Source organism: Diceros bicornis, chromosome X, assembly GCF_020826845.1.
Source record: "Diceros bicornis minor isolate mBicDic1 chromosome X, mDicBic1.mat.cur, whole genome shotgun sequence".
Classification (NCBI taxonomy): domain Eukaryota; kingdom Metazoa; phylum Chordata; class Mammalia; order Perissodactyla; family Rhinocerotidae; genus Diceros; species Diceros bicornis.
The window spans coordinates 105,162,000-105,182,023 of record NC_080781.1 but is presented as its reverse complement, the minus strand read 5'-3'; the positions used below and the strand labels follow the sequence as shown (position 1 = coordinate 105,182,023).

General features: G+C 36.1%; 1 long non-coding RNA gene across 2 annotated transcripts; it reads right to left on the bottom strand.

Moving 5' to 3' along the window:
• Positions 1-4,853: 4,853 nt before the first annotated feature.
• On the bottom strand, positions 4,854-14,803 carry LOC131401341 (uncharacterized). 2 transcript variants are annotated; one of them, XR_009217645.1, is made up of 4 exons: positions 14,725-14,803; positions 10,376-11,503; positions 7,282-7,363; positions 4,854-5,007 (listed from the first exon to the last, which is right to left on the bottom strand). It is a non-coding gene; the product is annotated as an uncharacterized LOC131401341 (long non-coding RNA). The 2 variants fall into 2 exon arrangements; XR_009217644.1 differs by lacking the exon at positions 14,725-14,803 and having other exon boundaries at positions 10,376-11,671.
• Positions 14,804-20,024: the final 5,221 nt, after the last annotated feature.

Here is a 20,024-nt window from a genome sequence, read left to right as displayed (position 1 = left end):
CAACTATACAGTGAAATGCCATCAGTTCAGTAACAGAGGAATAAACTTCCATAGGTGCTCACGAAGGAAAGATGGTAGGTATTATGGACTACTTTCCTTCCCAGGCATCAAAAATTTTTTACATGTTCTAACAATTCTGAGCTTCAATCAAAAATAATAAATCACACAAGGAAACAAGGCACCATGAGTAAAACCAACATCAGAAATAGATCGAGAAAGAACCTAAATATTAATGTCAGAAACATAATATAAAATAACTGTGTGTAAAATAATTCAAGAAATGAAACAAAGAATTAAAACATACGAGTAAAGCACAAGTGATAAAAAAGACCAACAGATTTGGAAAATATTCATAGAAAACTTCTTAGAAATGAAGGTATGAGAGAGGAAATTTAAAACTATGTACAAGAATCCCAGCTTCCATTAATGGCATAGAACTTTAGTTATACTAACCCTCCAAAAGACAAAAATTATAAAATATAGACAAAAAGACCAAAAACAATTTTATACCACTATTTGAATACAGTGGGAAGCAACAAAAAGCAGGCAGAAACTGAAGAGAAATCAACTACTGAAAGACAGGAACTACATTTAATGATATTTGGATCTTTGCACCATTTTGCCTAAGGGCACTTCCTGAACCATGTGGCATACTGTAGCAGAAAACCTCACTCTTACTGTCTTGAGATGTTAGAGGAAGGGTTTAGTGATGGCAAAATAGCTAGAAAATTAAGATGACACATCCTGGAAAGAAGGGAGATACAGAGGGGTGAGTCCCCAAATCAGTGTGTGGACCCTGCCCAAAACTTGGATAACCACCAAAGGACATATGTGCAGAGAAGGCTCCAAGAGTCCTGGCCAAAACAAGTCTTGAAGACAAATAAACTGAATGGCAATTTTATCTGGTAGCCACCACAGGAGAGACAGACTTAGAGATTTGAGTACAGCCAAGACAATTGTTTGTAAAACGAAAAACATCCCTCTTCCAAGGAACATAGCTGAGTCCACAGTTTTACAATGCATAACCTACCGTGTCCACCATAAAATTAAAAAAAAAATTATAAGACATACAACAAAGGAAAAAAATGTGAATTATAGTAAGAAAAAAGTCAATAAAACCAACCATAAGATGATAAAGATGTTGAAATTAGTAGACAAGGATATTAAAAAGAGTTAACATATGTTCTAGCACTGTAAGGAAATTACGATCATGATATATGAACAGATGGGGAATATCAGCATAAAGTAAAATTGTAAAAATGAACTAAATGGGAATTTTAGAACTGAGTAACTGAAATAAAAAATTTACTGGATGAGCTTAATAGCAGATTAGAGATAGTAAAATAAGGAATCAATAAACTTCAAGATATATCAATAGAAATTACCTAACCTGAAGAATAGAGAGAAAAATATGAACAGAGCCTCAGTGACTTATGGGACAATATTAAGCAACCTAATATATGTGTTTTGTAGTCCCAGAAAGAAAGTAGAATGAGACAGAGACAGAAAATATTTGAAGAAAATATTGCCAAAACTTTTCCAAAAAAGAAAATTTGCATATCGTTACAGAAAACTTACATGTCAACTTAGAGATTTTAAAAGCTCAATGCATGTAGACACAAAGAAAAGATCATACTCAAAATATTTAAATAGAAAGATAATAGAAGATCTTAAAGGTATCCCGAAGAAAAAATAATAAAAAGAACAGTTGAATTCCCAGCAGATACAGTGGAGGTTAATGAAAATATAATGACATCTATGACATCTTTCAAATGCTGGAAAAACAAGTTATGAAAGAGAATCCTATATCCAGTGATAATATCTTTCAGAAATGAAGGAGAAATGAAGATATTTTCAGGTAAACGAAAATTGATTTTGTCACAAGGAGTCATAAGCTACAAAAAACACCAAAGGACATTCTATATGATAATGGAAAACGACACCAGAAGGAAATGTGAATCTACAGGAAAAAAAGTAAGGCACACTCAAAATTATAAACATGAAGATAAATATAGATGCCAGCATGAAAAGACATGGAGAAACCTTAAATGCATATTACTAAGTGAAAGAAGCTAGTCTAAAAAGGCTACATACTATATGCTTACAAATATATGCCATTCTGGAAAAGGCAAAACTATGGAGACAGTAAAACATCAGTGATTGCCAAGGTTAGGGGGTGGAGATGAATAGGAAGAGAACAGGGGATTTTTAGGGCAGTGAAACTATTCTATATAATACTGTAATTGTGGATACACGTCATTATACATTTGTCAAATACTATAGAATGTACAAAACCAACAGTGAACCTTAATGTAAATTATGGACTTTGGGTGATTAATGATGTGTCAATACAGGTTCATTAATTGTAACAAATGTATTATTTTGATGCAGGATGTTAACGATAGGAGAGGCTATGCATGTGTAGAGGTAGAGGATATATGGAAACTCTCTGTACTTTCTGCTCAATTCTGCTAAGAATATAAAACTGGTCTAAAAATAATGTCTATTAAAAGAAATTTGAACCTAAGAGAAATTAGAACATATGTCCACACAAAAGCTTGTACGTGAATGTTTATAGCAGCATTATTCGTAACAGCCAAAAAGTGGAAGTGATCCAAATGGCTATCAATGAGCAAATGGATAAACAAAATGTAGAATCCATACAATGGAATATTAGTCAGCCATAAAAAGGATTGAAGTACTGATATATGCTACACATGAATGAACCTGAAAAACACTATTTTAGGTGAAAGATGTCAGTCACAAAAGACCACATAATATAATATTTTGTTGATATGAAAGTCCAGAATAGAGAGACCCATAGAGCCAGAAAGCAGATCGGGAGTGTTTAAGGCTATGAGCATGGGATGAGGAGAAAGGGGATTGTTAGTTAGAGAGTTTAGGGTTTCTTTTTGAGGTGATAAAAATCTTCTAAAATTGACTCTGTGGTGGTGGTTGCACATATCTGTGAAAATACTAAAAATCATTGAATTTTACACTTAAATGGAGGAATTGCATGATATGTGAATTATATCTCAATAAGGCTATTAAAAATAAAATGAGGTACATTTACACACATATTAGAATGGCTAAAATATATTAAAAAAGAAAAATTTCTGACACTATAAAGCGCTGGTAAGGATGTAAAGCAATTGGAATTTTCATCCATTTTTGTGGAAAACGCAAAATATTACAGCCACTTTGGGAGCTTGGCAATCTCCTATAAAGTCAAACCTTTACTTATCACGTGAGTCAGAAATCCCATTCATAAGTATTTATCCAAGAGAAATGAAAGTACAAGCCCACATAAACCTGTACAGAAATGTTTATAGTTGCTTTATTTACAATGCAAACATTGGGACATTATCCAAATGTCCATCAACTTGTTAATGGATAAACAAATCGTGTACATCCATACAATCAATAACCAATCAGAAAGGTTCCATGCAACAGCAAGAATCTCAAATGCAATATGCTAAGTGAAAGATGCCAAACTAGAAAGCTATATACTTTATGGTTCTATTTATATGACATTCTGGAAAAGTCAAAAACTATAGGGAAAGAATATAGATCAATGGTTGTCAGACGTTGGGAGTCGGGGAAGGTGATTGACTCCAAAACACAAGAAAGAACTTTTTGGTGTGCCGGCCAAGTTCTATATTTTTATGTTGGCTGTGATTATATGGATGTCTGTATTTTTAAAAATCCTGGAACTGTGCCACTAAAATGATGAATTTTAATGTATGTAAATTTTACCTTAATAAATCTAACTTTAAAAAATTAAAATAAAATAAAAATAATTTTAAAAGTTTTATTGTACCAAGACCAGATTTAGTCAAGGCATGAAGAGAAAGTTCAACAGGAAGGTTCAATATAAGGTAATCTATTAACATAATTCATCAAATATGATTTTGATAGAAGCTTGAAATGCAATTTGTAAAATTGAAAATTTAATCGCCATTCATAAAAGCATTTAAAGGAGAAATTGGAGATAATTTCTCAAAATCATTAACAAATTTCAAAGTAGAAAGAAAGTAAATCTTTAGTATTAAACTCAACAGAGCCAATGTGGAAGAAACGACAAAACTTGGAGTCACATAAAATGAGACAGAATTAATGGAAGACATAATTTTCCTGAAGGAGATGGCATTATAATGTACCTATGGAACTTTTTCCAAAATTAACATGTTAATGTTAAGAAAACAGACACATTTTTTTTGGCTTTTCAAAATAATTCTAAATGTTTCAGTGGAGAAATACATATGTAAGACTTGCCAAAGACTTAAAAAAATACTGAGTGGAGACTTGCACTATACGATATTAAAGTATGTAAAAAATAATAATTTAAACAGTCTGCTGATGGCATGAGACTAGAAAAAGAAAAATCTATGAAACAAATAAAAATTTATAAACTTATCAAAGTTAGTTCATTCAATAGTATCTTTTTAAGTCAGTGGAGAAAAAATATTTAAGTATTTGTAAAAATACAATTATGCATTTTGTTTCATATCAATTCATAAGTATTCATTTCAGATACATATAAAAGTATAAGTGAAAGAGACAAACCACAAAATATAACATTGTATAAGTTTCAGGTGTAAATCATTATACTTCTATTTCTGCATAGATTACATCATGTTCACCACCCAAATACTAATTACGACCCATCACCACACACATGTGCCGAATTATCCCTTTCGCCCTCCTCCCTCCCCTCTTCCTCTCTGGTAACCACCAATCCAATCTCTGTCTCTATGTGTTTGTTTATTGTTGTTATTATCTACTACTAAATAAAGGAAATCATACGGTATTTGACCTTCTCCCTCTTACTTATTTCATTTTGCATAATACCCTCAATGTCCATCCATGTTGTCGCAAATGGCTGGATTTCATCGTTTCTTATGGCTGAGTAGTATTCCATTGTGTATATATACCACATCTTCTTTATCCATTTGTCCCTTGATGGGCACTTAGGTTGCTTCCAAATCTTGGCTATTGTGAATAACGCTGCAATGAACACAGGGGTGCATGTATCTTTATGCATTGGTGTTTTCAAGTTTTTTGGATAAATACCCAGCAGTGGAATAAAACCAATGTTACTCCAATAAACAAAAAATTAAAAAAATAATAATAATAAAAAAAGAAAAAAAAAGCTATGCTAACATTAAAGATTTTATACTAAAAACCATAAACTCAAATTTAAAGGAAAATAATAAGCTTGGAGAGATATTTATTCTGTATATGGTACACTAAAAGTTACTATCTTTAATACTAAATATATATTAAACATATTAAAAATTGGAATATTCCTCATCTCATACTACACCTAAGCCCCCTCAAAATAAATTATAGACATAAAAGGCAATTTTAGGCAAGAAAAAAAGGTTGAAAGGAAAGAAAGGTAAAATAGAAAAACAAATAGCCAATAAATATAAAATAAATTTTCAACCAAAGAAATGCAAAATGAATGTTTAATATCATCGCAATTATTGTTGTTGTTCATTATTTAAATTGAGAAAGTTAAAATAAAACATAATGTATTTGCTCTGATATAGGCATGTTCCTACATTGCTGGCAAGAATGCAAATTTTTTCAAACTTATAAAAGAGAATTTGGCAACATGGATTATTAAGCCTTAAAAATGAATATTTCCTTTATTCTAGGTATTCCATTACTAAGAATTTATGCAAGGTAAGTATTATAAATGTGTACATATTCACTGCAACAGTATTTGTGACATGAAATATATTGTAAGAATTAAAAATTACTGTCCTCAGTAATATTTGATAATATTGGAAATTCTCAAGTTATATTAATGAGAAAATCAAGTTACAAAGAGTATGTGGAGTTGACGCTAAACTCATTTTGAAAATGTCAACTATCAAGTTATTCTCTTTCAACACACATTAACAGAATGTACCCCCTAATGTTAACTGTGGTTATCTCTATGTAGCAGGATTAAAGGTGTTTGAGCATTGCAGAAAGAGTAAGTAGAATGTACGTGGAAGTCAATGAGATATAAACAAAAGGATTGCAAAGCATTTGGGAGAGCTTCAGCTAAAGGTAGTGAGTGGTAGACTTTGCCAGACAGTTTTGTTAATTCCCTAACAGCTCCTAGCATCCTAAGAAGAGAAGGTGAGAACTCAGTGACCCAAGTTTGTGGATTGGCATGACTGTAATCGTGAAAGGTCAAAAGTCTGGCCCATTCCAGGAACTACACAAGGATATCAATTAAAACATTAACTTTGTTTTTACAGGCTGGGTAGGGAAGTCAATGAGATCAGAAACTGTTCTAATAGATGTGGAAAATACCGTGAGATCAAGAGATAAAAGATCACGATGAGGGTATACATCAGAGTGAGGCTGAGGGATGAAATAAGTAATATAATAATAATATAATATTATGGGTGAAAGAGTTTTTAAAAAATTTTTTGCTTTACAATTTTAAAATTTCATTTTGAAATAATTTCAGACTTTCACAAATGTTGCAAAAATAATAAAAATAATTCTTGTGTACCTTTTATCCAGATTTTGCAAGTGTTAATATCTTACACAATCAAAGTACAATTGTCAGTCACAAAAATAGCACTGATACAATTTTTTTATCTAAACTGAAGATATTATTCAAATACCACCAATTTTCCTGCTAATGTCTCCTTTCTTGGCCAGGATCCATTCCAGGATCATGTGTTACATTAACTGCCAGGTTACCTAGTCTTTTTATTTTATTTTTTATTTATTTAATTTTTAAAAAAAATTTTTATTGTGGTAACATTGGTTTATAACATAGTATACATTTCAGGCGTACATCATTATACTTCTCTTTCTGCATAGATTACATCATGTTCTCAAGTTCACCACCCAAAGACTAGTTACAATCCATCACCACACACATGTGCCTAATTATCCCTTTCCCCGTCCTCTCTCCTCCTTCCCCTCTGGTAACCACCAATCCAATCTCTGACTCTGTATTTGTTTGTAAGAGTGGATGAATTTGAATGATAACAATGTACAAGTGCCAGTGGGTGACTGAAGTGGAAAGGTGGTGAAATCATATTGGAGAGGATCACAAAAGTTCAGAATACCATTCATTCAATAAGTTCTTTTTTAGCTCTTAAATATGTACCAGGCATATAATTATGTGCTGGATGTTGGCAATGGTAGGGGAAATATGTCATAGCCTCTGCCTTCAAAAAGCTCTGAATCTCACTCAGATACAAGTACATTTTATGATTCTGACCAAAGAAAAAACCCAAAGAAATTAACAGGTTTATAATTTACCTTGAAATTCCTCCAATTATTATCAACCATGCCAAAAACTGTCTTGCCAAGTTGTATGTTTTACACTTCCCTTGCCGCATTGCTGGAATTTAACAAAGGTTAGTTAATGATGATGAGTAGCATCACTCCCTAAAGATCGAGATCACACATTCACTACCACTCCCAAGTATAAAGAAAGTAGAAACATGAATCAACTTCATTCTTCATATGTGATTTCATATAGAGAACATTTAATGTTATATATCACCATGGGCTGTCATGATAATAGTTAAACTACTTTTGCGCTTCCAAATAAATGTTTGCATTCCATATTAAATAATAGCTAATGGAAGGTTGAAATGTTTCATCCCTGAAAGAAAGTGAATTACTGATAGTATTCTATGGCTTCCCACTGCCTATAGGATAAAAAAGTTTGCTTAGTTCAACACTCAAGCCTTTTTACAATCTGATTTTGACCTTCAAGTCATTCTCCAATTTCTATCCTTTATGAAAACCTTCATCCATTTCAATCAAACACTGATGCACAACATATCCTGTATGCTGTCTCTTCCATTTGTACTATTCATTCCCAATTCAAAAGCTTCTTCCCTCCTTATTACTAAAAGTGTACCCATCCTTTGTTTCTCTCATGTAATATTTGCTCAATACATGTTTCTTGACTAATTCTCTGGACTATCTGCTAAATTTTAAAGTGGAGGAAACAAAACCTTGAGAACATCACTCAAAGAACACTGTCCTTAAACTATCAACAATAAGAAGGTGGTTATCAAACAATGCAAATGAGGAAGACCCTGGGGATCTTTCCAAGTATTCATATTTATAAGGTATGCTGATTATTTCTGCATAACAAGCACTTTCTTATAGAAGCTATGAGAATAAATAGGATATAAATGTCTCTTAAAATACATATTGCACAGTGTTCCCAAGAGTTCATTATCCTGAGTATTTCATATTATAAAATTAGAATACAAATAGCAGTTCTGGGATGTAAAACATTGATAACAAATCTTAAAAAGTACAAGCATTATTATACAGGCACGTTCATAGAAACACCAAAAATAATGATTGCTGCATATAAAGATTAGTCCTTCTAAAATTAGAGAAGAGTGACTAGGCTCCATTATACAGAAAGACTGAATAAAGCATTATTAAGTGAAAAAATAGTTACTCAAGCAAGCGACATAGTTTTCTTTAAAAACAAATAATCAAGTTATGATTCCAGTCCACTTTCAAATATCAGCCAATGTATATTTTCAAGCCACTTTGAATGGTTTAGGGTGGAGCCTTACACTACAGTATTGCTAGTCTACTTACCAACTCAGGGTAAGTAATGAGGCTCTCACTGTCAGTGCACCATCATCGCAGAAGGTGGTGGCATGCTCTTATGAAATACTTAAATACTGGTTCCACCCTAAGCCAACCATAAGACACAGGAATATGCTATCTGATCCTCTCTACTCCTACTCTCAATTTCCCAAGACTCTGGTTACATTGTATGCTGCAAAAAATCATTTCTATTTCAAGTCTTTCTCCCTCCACAAACTTCCTTTCTGGAGTTCTCAACTGTTAGAGTTCAGGCAGACAGATAGACTGGTACAAATAAAACCCATAAGATAATTTTTCTCCTTAATATTTTCTATCATTTCTTCATGAAACTCACTGCAACAGAGGCCATCTTGTGCCTTTTCTGTGAATGGCAAATATGGGAATGAATTCTCTGTGAAGAAAATTAGTAGTGGAGACTTGGTGTTTAAAAACAGTGAGCGCTACTGAATTATGAACCAGTGTCTTTAAAATCTGCATGCGGGGCCAGCCCAGTGGCATAGTGGTTAAGTTTGGCATGCTCTGCTTCGTCGGCCCAGAGTGTGCAGGTTCAGATCCCAGGCACAGACCTACACCACTCATCAAGCCATGCTGTGACAGTGACCCATATACAAAATAGGGGAAGATTGGCACAGATGTTAGCTCAGGGCCAATTTTCCTCACTGAAGAATAAAATCTGCATGCAATTGCAGTGTTCCAACTTATTCAAAGACTTACCTGAAGGACAGAGAAGCAAAAGGGACAGACGAGTTGAGAGCATTCAATCGTTGTGCTATAAATATTTCTATTAATTGTGCCTCTGAATTATTTGGCATTCTAATTTTCCAAAGCAACATTTCAAGAATTTACTATATTCTGAACTTTCCATCATGTTAAAAGGGAAAAGTAGTAACATGGATAATAAAACAAGTGTTTGACAGTAAAATGTAAATTTTTTTGCCTCAATTAGGACATAACCGGATCTGCCTCTTTCTGGAAGTTTATGCCTCAACTCAACATCATACCAATTTATATAAAGCTTCTGTAGGCAAATGATTAGCAAAACTAAGAGGCAGAGAAGGCTACTCAGTGGTTGCCTCCTCTTCCTCTCCCTTCTCATTTAGTGTGCATCTTCTCTGTCAAACTACAACTCTTGCTCTCAATCTCCAATATTGATCCCAATCCCAACTCTGACTTTTGTTTCCTACCAACCGCAGCTAAGATGCTTGCTCTAATTGCCATATCCAGGGGCCTCTTGATTACCCTCAGAGAATCTGAAAACCAACATACTTTAAGATCCAATAGTAGAATAATAGGCTAAAGGAGGAAAGATTTTGGAAGAAGAAATTCTACCCAGAAATCTCTTGTATCTATTCTGGCTGTATCAAGCATTACGTAAAGAAAAAGCCATGATTACAATACAAGACACATAAGTACCCAATAAATACTTATTGATTTGTACTGCGTTACAATTACAATGCCAAGCACCAGAATGTATATGTCACCTAGCTTTTTGTAACCATAAATATCCTCAGCACTTAATGGTCTGTCTGAGTAAAATATTTGCAGTTTGTTTTTCCTCCACCAGGAGCAGATAGCAATGTGTACTGCATTGCAGGATAATATCTCTAGACCGAAGTCCGGCCTGTGGTCAGTGGAAATGTCAACCTTGGACTTAATGAATCCCAAGCACAGCATTAACTCACTGGAATAGAAAAGGAGAGAATACAATTTTAAGGCTTCATTTGAATTGCATAAAGGGGAAGAAAGTCACCACTTCTATGCTACTTACCATGAAATACCCAACGGGGTATTGAAACTCCAGTTTTCACCGCTGACCAATCCTGACCTGGGAATTGCATTACCTTCATGAAGAAAGGCACTAAAGCAAGATTTGATGGGTTTTTCCTGGTTGTTCATGATTCTACTTAATATCACCATGAAAAGTAGCCCTAATGATGACTCCTCATACCATTTATCTCTTCACTGTCTTCACAGCCAGAAAAAAAATTATTTTCTTTGGCAGAAGGAGACTTATAGGTGATGAAGGACTCCTAATACTGAGAGCTAGGTCAATTCACCCAATAGTCAATTGATACTACACCTGATACTCTTTTAGCTTTTCCAATATAGAAAGAATGGCTCTTACATCCATGAATGAGTATGCAAAACAAGGCCAATATGGTCAGCCAAGTACATAGTAGTTCTCACAGTGAGAGGAAGCCCAGTAGTGAAACATGAGATTTCTGCCTGAGTTGGATACTGATAAGAAAATCATCATAAACTAGCAGAACAATAGTATTTATTCTTACTAGGAATGATGGGAAGAATCACACTTTTAGAAGTTTATTATACAAATTTAATATCTTACCACAAGCGATAGGAATCACCTTTTATTCAGTATTTCTAGTCATCACACACATTGTACTTCAATAAATGTGTTGTCTTCTCATCTCTAGTTTTTCCCTAAGGTTATAGAAAAAAAAGTACCTTGAGAGATAACCTGCAGGAGTCACGTTTGGCACAAGTAAGATTTTAGTATTCATCTAATTAACATATTATCTCAATTCATTATAGTAACAACAAGAGATTATGTTATCTCTTGATATCTTATTTTGCCTTTCTTGAAGCACTTGTTTACTGTAGCCCTGGTCATCATCTCAATATTTATCTAGGCTTCACCTACACTTGTGGTGAGCTGGAACTGGGAGTTGAAAACCTAAAAACAAATATGGGAGACTGTGGCAGGTTGGCGCCCCCTCTCCTTGAGGAGACTAGAATGAGGTGCTTTAGGTCAATCATGTGCTGCGTGGAAGTGGTTTGAGCTACCCTGAAGAGTTCATTTGCTTGTGCATAGGAAAGGGAGTGTAACTTCACCATACTGCAGAGACTGCTGGTTACTCATCAGCTCTTTCAGTTTCTGGAAAAGAAATGGAACTGAGTTAGAATTCTTCAGCCACTGTATGGAAATGCCAGAGTGCACATTTGCATTTCTTTTTAGCTAAGATTTCTCAAATAAGCCATTTGCTGTCTGAGGAAGGTAAAATAAAGAGAGACCTACTCATTTTCTCCTACCCTCCCTTTTCTCATTTCCTCTCTATTCAAGTAGGGAATACGTTTTGACTTGCAGAGAAATAAGGAGGGTGTTTAAATTGTGTCCTCAGGCTGCATGCAAAGAGAAAGAATATAATCTAAGCAGGTGTAGTGCTAGGGGAAGGGGTGAGGAGGAAAGCTATTCAACCCCAGAACAGTATTCTATGTGGGGAAAGAAAAAGGGCAACAGAAATAGCTTCAGCATACCAGCCAGTTCCCAAGTCAAAGGCAGACAACACTGAGAAATGAGGACACATGGTATAAAGAACTGTTCTCCGTCACTCTGAACTTTGTCAGCACTTGAATATCTCGTCAGGAGAGTCGGAGTACTCACGTTGCATCAAATATATACTCTTGCACAGGAGTGCTAGACTCGTTGCAGAGAGAGGTAGATGAGTGGGAAGAATTGCAGCTGAGCGAAGATTGTGAAAGTGGCCTTTGTATCCTTCCATTTAGCTGTCAAGTTTGGAAAAGGCCTGGGAGGAAACTGGGAAATCTCCCACTGTGCTTCTCAGAAGAGGAAGCAAGCTAGTTCTGGGAATATTCCTAATGAGGAAAAAAACTCTAGAGCATCTTAACTGAACTCCTGACATATACATGTGCCTATAAACCCTGCTTATAGTTATGGCCATCCTACAATATTGCAAATACACTTTTCCAGCCTATCGACCCCCTGCCCCTCATCCTCCACCAATATAAAAATCTCTAATGCTATAAAATCATATGTAAACAGTGTAAAAGTTGTTTAGCATTGTTGATATAGCCTCACAGAAAGGATCCCATAATCTTATTTTGTGGTCTATGAATGTCTAAAACCCAAAAAGTCTGAGGTCTATGGAAGGAGACGAAACGCTGTCTAAAGATACTATTTCTCTAGTAGTGCCAGGGTGTATCTAAATAAGACCTCACTCAAATAAGCTTATTTTACCTAGGGTGGCACAGGCTTTAAACAAATCCATGTTTTCTCAAAAGCTTTTTCATTAGAGTAGATAATGGGACACAGATCTTGAAAGGCTTTGTTACCAAACACTGTAATAGGGGACTGATTTTCTGACATACATATCAGGCAATGGCAACTGGACACCACCCTAGTAAATCTCTTGAATGCATAATGTTAAGGATTCTGCAATGTTTCAGTTTATTACACAGTTCTAGCTCAGCTGGAAAGACACAGTAGTCTTTAGGAACTGGCATTAGAGGGAAGAGATAGTACAATTTGTGTGTGGGGTGCGTGGGAAAGACAATAATTTGGAGGAGGGAAACATATGCTGATAATGACTTTATAATTATTTCTGTAAATGACAACTAAATAGATTATGAATCATTATAAAAGTAGTATTAGCATTTACCATGAATCAGTCTATCTTAGGAAAAACGGTGGATTCCCTTTTCTGCATACTTTTTCTACCTCAGCGACACCCTCCCACCTCTGGAACCACACAGTGTTTACAGCTTAACTATTCAATTTAGAATTTATCTTTAGGTAATGGAAAGTGCAGTGGACTGTGAAGCAGGAAATTCTGGTCCAGCCTCTGCCACCAAATAACTGGGAAATTTGAGCAAGAACTCCCCACTGCTCTGTCCTCTGTTTCTTACTATAGAAAATGAGAAGTCTAGATTAGATGAATCACGAATATGCCTTCTACTATCCAAATTCTATGATTTCCAAATATTGTTCTCACATTGCTTCATGCATACCAAATAATCTCAGGGTTAAAAGAGACCTTAATAGTCTAGTCCACATACCCACTCAATATTTGAAACACTACAAAATAACACTGATGTCAAATGACCATTCAGCCTTTATAGAAAGACTTCAGTGTTCAGAAACTCACTGTCTTTTGTGGTGGCTCATTCCATCTGTTTATATAGTTGTGAGTTGCTTAATGATGTGGATATGTTCTGAGAAATGCGTGGTTAGGCAATTTCCTCATTGTGCACACATCACAGATTGTACTTACACAAATCTAGATATGCCATCTAGGTTATATGGTACTAATCTTATGGGACCACTGTCATATATGCGGTCCATCGTTGGCCGAAATGTCATTATGAGACACATGACTGTACTTCAGACTATAGCAAAGTTCTTAAAATACATGAAAATTAAGTATTTCTGTTCAATGAAAGAGATCATGGGTAGTGTTAATGAACAGATAACTGATTGGAAAAAGATATTCAAGTGCCTAAAACTTAAAATGGATAATATCCAATATAGAAGAAACTACTGAAATTCAAGGAAACTATAGAAATCACAATAGAAAACTGAGCAAATTATTCAAATAGGAGGTTTACTAGTGAGGAAATCCAAATATTAACAAATAATTGAAGAGATGATCTAACTGATTAATAATTAGAGAAGTGGATCTTAAAACAGTGAGCTCTCAGTGGACATCCATTACACTGACCAAAGTTTAGAGTAGTGAATAAGCTGCCACATGTTGGCAGGGATTTGAGGCTAGATCATGCCTCTGGATGACTCAAGGGACAAATGAAGTCCTTGCCCATTTTTGAACAGCCAAAAAAATAAGAATGGTTTTTACATTATTGATGGATGATAAACAAAAAAAAAAGAACTAGAAGAATATGTAATGAAGACTTTATGTGGCCTACAAAATCCAAATTGCTTACTATCTGGCCCTTTACAGAAAAAATTTGCTGACCCTTGGGCTCCAGGATCTGTCATGCACTGTTAGTGGAAGAAGCCATTCTAGAAAGCAATATGGAACTATTTAGTCAAACTAAGTGTACATACACTGTGTAACCCAGGATACATACCCTCACAAAAGTACAAATGGGTACGTGTCCAAGGCTATTTACTGCAATGTTGTCTATGGTGGCAAGAGTTGAAGGTGATTGAGATATGCATCACTGGGGTATCACATAGGTAAAATATAGTGGAGGTACATTACAGAGATTATGTAACATAAAGAAATGACAAAATAGATATACATGCAGAAAATTAGATAGAACTTAAAAAAATCTCAATTGAAAATGTAAACTAGAGAGAGAAGTCAAGATGGCGGTGTAGGCAGACTCTGAACTCACCTCTTCCCACGGACACAGCCAATTTACAACTACTCTTGGAAAAATTACCCCTGAGAGAGAACTGAAAACTGGATACCAGAACCTCCTGCAACAAACAACAATTGTAATTGAGGTGGAAGAGGCAGAAATTCCCTTCTGGAGAGAAAAAAAACGCCACCTTCACAAGCCGCAGCGCTTCACGGCTGCCCAGGAGCAGCCCAAAGGTACACAGCCCTCCCTGAGCCTGGTAGCACCCCCGCTGTGGGCATTTTTTGGACCCAACACAATTGAGACGAGTGGCCTAATATCTGACTTTGCTTGCTACTAAAACATTGAGGAGTACCCCCAGAAAATCTGGTTCACAAAGAAATTAAAACTGGTTCTTAAAGGGCCCACCCACAAACTCACCCGTTTCAGAAAGCAACCTAAAATCAACAGAAAGAAAGGTACACAGCCCTTTGGGGAAAAGAGACTCACCTGATAGGCTCTGAGTGCATCTCGCTGAGAGGTGAGACCTCTCCAGGGACGGGGACATTGGCGGTGGCCATTGTGGTGGCCTGGTGTGGGCGTGCTGACACAGACGCTGGCAGAAGCCCTTGGAGTTCTCCCTGGGGCCTGCTAGCCCAGGGTCTGCCCCACCCACTAGAGCACTGATTTAATCCAGCTCTGCCAGGGCAAGCAGCCCACTTTAGGGACTGGCTCCACCCAACAACAAGCCCTCAGGCAACTTGTAGGCCTGCTAGGGGAGCTGCCTGGATTCTGCACATCCTGGTGATTGGGTAGCCTCTGTAAGGCAGAGTGTGTGCAGGGAGTGGGTGGAGAGTGTGGGGCCCTGTTGGAGAGTGTGGGGCTCCCGCCTTGAAGAGACTGGGTCCACTTCAGGAGGTCGGGGCGTGCGCACGGGGCAGGGCTGTGTTGACTGTGTGTGGACCTGTAGGCGGTGGGGCTTGTCAGCTTCAGAAGACTTGTGCTTCTCAAAGAGTGACATAGGGGGTTGGCCCCACATTTCAAAGCCTGAAACAACTGAGTGTTCCTGAGCCTGAGGTCAGCCCCACCAGGCTGCAATCCTCAGAGAGTTGACAAGGGACATAAAGGCTAGAGGCTTATAGCAATTGTAAGCCCCTGAGCCTAACAACCTGCCACGCTGGGGACCTACTCATTTAATAGAAATACAACAACAGGAATGCGCTATTAGACCTTGCGGCCAACTGTACTGGGACACCCCAAACCTGATAAAAGACTGAAGGGCCCACAACAACTAGATGCAGATCAGCATTACAACAGCTAACCAGGGGCATAACTCAGCCTCCCTGGGCGCCTACGGGAAGAACAACCCCACACACAAAAGAAGGACACACGTAGCCCACACAGGGGTCACTCCTGGAACATTTGCAACTGGAGAGGAGAGGGAAGCACACAGCAAGGCCTCCTAAGGCATCAAATATATAAGGTCACCTCTCCGAGACCAGGAGATGTAGCCGACCTATCTAATACATAGACACAAGCACAGGGAAAGAGGCAAAATGAGGAGGCAAAGGAATACGTTCCAAGTAAGGGAACAGGACGAAACACCAGAAAAGGAACTAAGCGAAACAGAAATGAGCAACCTACCTGACAGAGAGTTCAAACTAAGAGTGTTAAGGATGCTCAGTGATCTTGGGAGAAGAATGGATGAACTCAGTGAGAATGTCAACAAAGAAATGGAAGATATAAAAAAGAACCAATCAGAAATGAAGAATACAATACTGGAAATGAAAAATTCACTAGAGGGACTCAAAAGCAGAGTAGGGGATACAGAAGAACAGATCTGTGAGCTGGACAAAAGACTGGAAGAAATCACCTAAGCTGAACAGATAAAAGAAAAAAGAATTAAAAAGAGTGAGGGCAATCTAAGGGACCTCTGGGACAACATCAAGCACACTAACATCCATGTTATAGGTGTCCCAGAAGGAGAAGAGTGAGACAAAGGGGCACAGAATCTATTTGAAGAAATAATTGCTGAAAACTTCCCTAACCTAAGGAAGGAAACAGACATCCAGGTACAGGAAGCACAGAGAGCACCAAAAAATAGAAACCCAAAGAGGCCCACATCAAGACACATCATAATTAAAATGTCCCGAATTAAAGATAAAGAGAGAATCCTAAAAGCCACAAGAGAAAGACAAGTTACATACAAAGGAAACCCCATAAGGCTATCAGCTGACTTGTCAGCAGAAATCTTACAGGCTTAAAGAGAGTGGCACAATATATTTAAAGTGCTAAAAGGAAAAAACCTACAGCCAAGAATACCCTACCCAGCAAGGTTATCATTCAAAATGAAAGGAGAGAGAAAAAGTTTCCCAGACAAGCAAAAATTAAAGGAGTTTGTCACCAAGAAACCAGTAATACAAGAAATGCTAAGGGGACTTATTTAAGGGGAAGAGAGAAGACTACAAATAGGAAAAGTTATCTATTTCCATGATAAGAGGGTAATGGATACAAATGCACAAAAAAGAGGTTAGATATGGTAGCAAAAACATAAAATGCGGGAAGAGGGGAGTTAAAGAGCAGAGCTTTCAGAAAGAGATCAAATTAAAGAGACTATCAACTTAGTATAGGCTTCTATATACGTATGTTACTATATATGAACCCCATGGTAATCACAAACCAGAAACCTATAATAAACACACAAAAAACGAAGAGAAAAGAACCCAAACATAACACTAAAGAAAGACATCAAACAACAAGGGAAGAGAGCAAGAGAAGAAGACAGGAGCAGAGAAGAACTACTAAAACACCAAGAAAAAAACTTAAAAAATGGCAGTAAGTACATACTTATCAATAGCTACTTTAAACATTAATGGACTAAATGCTCCAATTAAAAGGCATAGGGTGGCTAACTAGATAAAAAAACAAGACCCATATATATGCTGCATACAAGAGACACATTTCAGACCTAAAGACACTCACAAACTGAGAGCAAAGGGATGGAAAAAGATACTGCATGTTAGTGGCAATGAAAAGAAAGCTGGGGTAGCAATATTCGTATCAGACAAAATAGACTTTAAATCAAAAACTGTAAAAAGAGGCAAAGAAGGGCACTACATAATGATCAAGGGAACAATCCAGCAAGAGGACATAACACTTGTAAATATCTATGCACCCAACGCAGGAGCACCTAAATATATAAAGCAATTATCAACGGACATAAAAAGAGAAATAGACAGTAACACAATAATAGTAGGGGACTTTAACACTCCACTTACACCAACAGATAGATCATCCAAACAGAAGATCAATAAGGAAACATTGGCCTTAAATGACACACTAGAAGATATGGAACTAGTAGATATATACAGAACATTCCATCCAAAAATTGAAGAATACATATTCTTTTCAAATGCACATGGAACATTCTCCAGGATTGATCACATATTAGGCCACAAAAGAAGTCTACATAAATTTAAGAAGACTGAAATAATATGAAGCATCTTTTCTGCCCACACGGTATGAAAGTAGAAATCAACTATAGGAAGAAAATCAGAAAAGCCACAAATATGTGGACATTAAACACAACGCTACTGAGCAACGATTGGGTCAATGAAGAAATCAAAGGAGAAATCAAAAAATACATGGAGACAAATGAAAATGAAAACACAACATGCCAGAATTTATGGGATACAGCAAAAGCGGTTCTAAGAAGGAAGTTTATAGCAATACAGGCCTATCTCAACAAACAACAAAAATCTCAAATTAACAATCTAACAATGCACCTAAAGGAACTGGAAAAAGAAGAACAAACAAAGCCTAAAATCAGTAGAAGAAAGGAAATAATAAAAATAAGAGCAGAATTAATGAAATAGAGACAAAAATACAATAGAAAAAATTAATAAAACGAAGAGATGGTTCTTTGAAAAGATGAACAAAATTGACAAACCTTTAGCTAGACTCACCAAGAAAAAAAGAGAGAAGGCTCAAATAAGTAAAATCAGAAATGAAGGAGGAGAAATTACAATGCACACCAACGCACACCTCAGAAATACAAAAGATTATGAGAGAATACTATGAAAGGCTATGTGTCAAACAATTTGACAATCTGGAAGAAATGGATAAACTCTTAGAATCATACAACCTTCCAAAACTGGACCAAGAAGAAATAGAGAATTTGAATAGACCAATCACCAGTAAGGAGATCGAAACAGTAATCACAAACCTCCCCAAAAATAAAAGTCCAGGACCAGACGGCTTCCCTGGGGAATTCTACCAAACATTCAAAGAAGACTTAATACCTATCCTTCTCAAACTCTTCCAAAAAATTGAGGAGAGGGGAAAGCTCCCTAACTTATTCTATGAAGCTGACATTACCCTGATACCAAAACCAGACAAGGACAACACAAAAAAAAGAAAATTACAGGCCAATATCACTGATGAACATCAATGCAAAAATCCTCAACAAAATTCTAGCAAATCACATACAACAATACATTACAAAGATTATACACCATGATCAAGTGGGATTTATTTCAGGGATGCAGGGATGGTTCAACATTCACAAATCAATCAACTTGATACACCACATTAATAAAATGAAGAATAAAAATCACATGATTATCTCAATAGATGCAGAGAAAGCATTTGACAAGATACAGCATCCATTTATGATAAAAACTCTGAATAAAATGGGTATAGAAGGAAAGTACCTCAACATAATAAAGGGCATATATGAGAAACCCACAGCTAATATCATCCTCAATGGTGAAAAACTGAAAGCTATCCCTCTAAGAACAGGAACCAGACAAGGATGCGCACTCTCACTACTCCTATTTAACATAGTATTTGAAGTCCTAGGCAGAGCAATCAGTCAAGAAAAGAAATAAAATGGATCCAAATTGGAAAGGAAGAAGTGAAACTGTCACTATTTGCAGATGACATGATTTTATATATAGAAAACCCTAAAGAATCCACCAAAAACTTTTAGAAGTAATAAATGAATACGGTAAAGTTGCAGGATACAGAATCAACATACAAAAATCAGTTGCATTTCTATACACTAACAATGAAGTAGCAGAAAGAGAAATTAAGAATACAATCCCATTTACAATTGCAACAAAAAGAATAAAATACCTAGGAATAGACTTAACCAAAGAGGTGAAAGATCTGTACACCGAAAACTATAAAACATTTCTGAAAGAAATTGAAGAAGACACAAAGAAATGGAAAGATATTCCGTGCTCTTGGATTGGAAGAATTAACATAGTTAAGATGTCCATACTTCCTAAAGCCATCTATAGATTCAATGCAATCCCTATCAAAGTTCCAACAACATTTTCACAGAAATAGAA